Source organism: Mustela lutreola, chromosome 3 (assembly GCF_030435805.1).
Source record: "Mustela lutreola isolate mMusLut2 chromosome 3, mMusLut2.pri, whole genome shotgun sequence".
In the NCBI taxonomy this organism is placed as follows: domain Eukaryota; kingdom Metazoa; phylum Chordata; class Mammalia; order Carnivora; family Mustelidae; genus Mustela; species Mustela lutreola.
The window spans coordinates 41,770,180-41,773,330 of record NC_081292.1 but is presented as its reverse complement, the minus strand read 5'-3'; the positions used below and the strand labels follow the sequence as shown (position 1 = coordinate 41,773,330).

The window sequence follows — 3,151 nt, the reverse complement described above, 5'->3', positions numbered from 1 at the left end:
AATCTTTAAAAAATTACCCAGGAGCACCTGGGTGGCTCAGTAGGTTAAACCTCTGCCTTCATCTCAGGTCATGATCTCAGGGTCCTGGGATCAAGCCCTGCATCGGGCTCTCTGCTTCTGGGGGAGCCTGCTCTCCGTCTCTCTCTGCCTACCTCTCTGGCTACTTGTGATCTCTCTCTGTCAAATAAATAATAAATCTTTTTTAAAAAATTAAAATCAGTGTGAACCGCTTCTCAGCCATTTGGCTAAGATCAAGCATAGTATCTGTTCCTATCAATTTAATATCTGCTGTCTTTGTCCAAGGACAATGTTAAATGGACTTTCAGAGAAGGCACCTGGAATAGGAGTTTGTTCCCTCCACTCCACACATCAGTCTGGTACTGCAGCACTTCTAAGAACTGTACACCCCCTCTAGGGTGACAGTAGGAAAAAAAAATCCATGTGAAATTCTCAGTTTGTTCTGCTTCTAGCCTCCCTGGTGAGTCATCTTCCCCATTTGATGTTATTTCTCCCAGTTCCTTCTTCAGCTACCTTTTCCTTCTTTTCAGTCTCTAGACAAACTCATTTCCTTCCACACTCCTCTGCTGGAGCTACAGACTTCTGTACCTAAACTAAAATGGTCATTTCCAACTGGACATATCCCCTGGCAATTCAAATTCAACATGCTTAAAATGGAACTACTCTCTCTATGATCTCTGTGATCTGCTACTCCTTGTGTTCCGTTTACTTCAGGAAGCAGTGCCACAAACCCCTGGGTGCCAAAGTTAAGAAAGTCGTTCTTTCACTTCCTCTTTCACATGTTTTTGCCTCAATACTGGACTCTTTATCAAATTCCGCTTTCTTTTGCCAAAATGCTTTTTAAAAACCCTTTTTTAATTACCACAGATCTGATTACATGGTCTTTAAAGATTTTATTTATTTATTTTAGAGAGAGAGAGTGCAAGCTGTGCAGAGTGGGGGGACGATAGGGAGGGATAGAGGGAGAAACAGAAGATTTCAAGCAGACTTGTACTGTTCATGGAACCAGACGCGGGGCTCAATTCCATGACCATGAAATCATGACCTAAATCGAAAGCAAGAGTCAGACACCTAACCGACTGAGCCACCCAGGAGCCCCCAATTATGTTCTTTATTTTTTTATTTTTTTTTTAAGAATTTATTTATTTATTTGACAGAGTGAGAGACAGCGAGAGAGGGAGCACAGCAGGGAGAGTGGGGAAGGGAGAAGCAGGCTTCCCGCTGAGCAAGGAGCCCAATGTGGGACTCAATCCCAGGACCCTGGGATCACGACCTGAGCCCAAGGCAGACACTCAACAACTGAGCCACCCAGGTGCCCTGTTCTGTCTTTTTTAAAAAATGATTTTATTTATTTATTTATTTGACAGCGAGAGACAGCGAGGAGGGGGAGTGGGAGTGGGAGAAGCAGGCTTCCTGCTCAGCTGGCAGCCCAAAGCAGGGCTCGATCCTTTGACCTGAGCCAAAGGCAGATTCTCAACTGAGCCACCCAGGCACCCTGTATGTTCTTAAAAAAAAAAAAAGTTATTGAGGTCTGACTGAAATACAAAAAGGGGCACATATTTAACATATACATCTCAGTAAGTTTGAGTTAAGTTTACATAGGTGAAAACCATCACCACAATCAATGCCACAAACATTCATCCCCTCCAAAAGTTTCCTCCTGGCCTCTTTGTTTTTCATATGTGTGCGATAATAATACACATAATGATTACATGTTCTTAAAAATCTTTTGAAGGAAAAAAAAATCTTTTGAAGGTTCCCATTTGCTGCAGGAAAAACCCCTCCCACATATGGCCGTGTGATACTGCATGGGCTGCCTCCCCCTACTTGCTGAGCTTTTTCCAAGACACTCATCTCATATGCTACATTTTGTTGTACTTTTTCTAGTCCTTTGCCATCTTTGACTGAAACAACTTTTTTTCCCCTCTTATTCCTCTCTTCACTGACCAATTGCTACACCGAAATAATTGCCTGAGGAAGGTCTTTCCTGATTCCCTAGATCTCCCTATAATCAGCTTCCTAGCTATTGTAACTTTCATCAGAGCAATGTGTAACTTCTTCCCCCACTGTATCCTTAGTGACTAGCCCCTGCTTGGGATATTTATACATAATACCTGTTTGTTGAATGAACAAGTTTATGTTCATTCCTGAAGGGGAATGAAAAAAAAAAAAGTAGTTACATACAGCTTTCAAAATTTTCATAAATTTTAATGTTGCTAAACAGAAAAAATTGTTTTTCTTTAACACCATTAAAAATATTAAAATGAGGGGCGCCTGGGTGGCTCAGTGGGTTAAAGCCTCTGCCTTCGGCTCAGGTCATGATCCCAGGGTCCTGGGATCGAGCCCCTCTGCTGAGCAGAGAGCCCGCTTCCTCCTCTCTCTCTGCCTGCCTCTCAGCCTACTTGTAATCTCTGCCTGTCAAATAAATAAATAAAACCTTAAAAAAAAATTAAAATGAGGGGCGCCTGGGTGGCTAAGGTGGTTAAGCGTCTGCCTTTGGCTAGGGTCATGATCTCAGGGTAGTGGAGCCCTGCATTGGGCTCCCTGCTCATTGGGAAGTCTGCTTCCACCTTGTGCTCGCTCTCTCTCTCAAATAAATAAAAATCTTTTAAAGATGTTAAAATGCATTGGTCCAGTTATTAATGGTATACTTTTTACATTGAAATACACATCCAAGGAGACAGTTTGGTATAAAATTTACCTACGCGTGATGATTTTGGCTGCTTCTGCCATCTACTGGACATGTAGTGCTACTGGCTCATCAGGGTCCTATTCTAAGATTCCAGCTTAGATTAGATATCTAAGATTCCAATAGGATTTTAATAGGATTTATCTAAGTCATGTCATAATTGATTTTTTACTGTATTTTAAAAATATATGTTATGCCAATTCCCCTATTACACATAAATTGTTACATTGCTAAGTCGCAATTTTGGTAGGAAACAATCCCCCCCCCAAAATCATTATGCTCTTTTGGTTTTAAGATCCCTATAATTTGCAAGTGTGATTACTTCTCAACATGGCAGGTCTAGATATGTCTGATAAATTATTATTATTAAAGATTTTATTTATTTCTTTGACAGACGGAGATCACAAGTAGGCAGAGAAGCAGGAAGAGAGAGAGGAGGAAGCA

The 3,151-nt window shown here is 41.4% G+C and overlaps 1 non-coding gene across 1 annotated transcript; it reads left to right on the top strand.

The window, feature by feature from the left end:
• Positions 1-225: 225 nt before the first annotated feature.
• Positions 226-411, top strand: LOC131828229 (U2 spliceosomal RNA). Its single transcript, XR_009352297.1, has one exon. It is a non-coding gene; the product is annotated as a U2 spliceosomal RNA (small nuclear RNA).
• Positions 412-3,151: the final 2,740 nt, after the last annotated feature.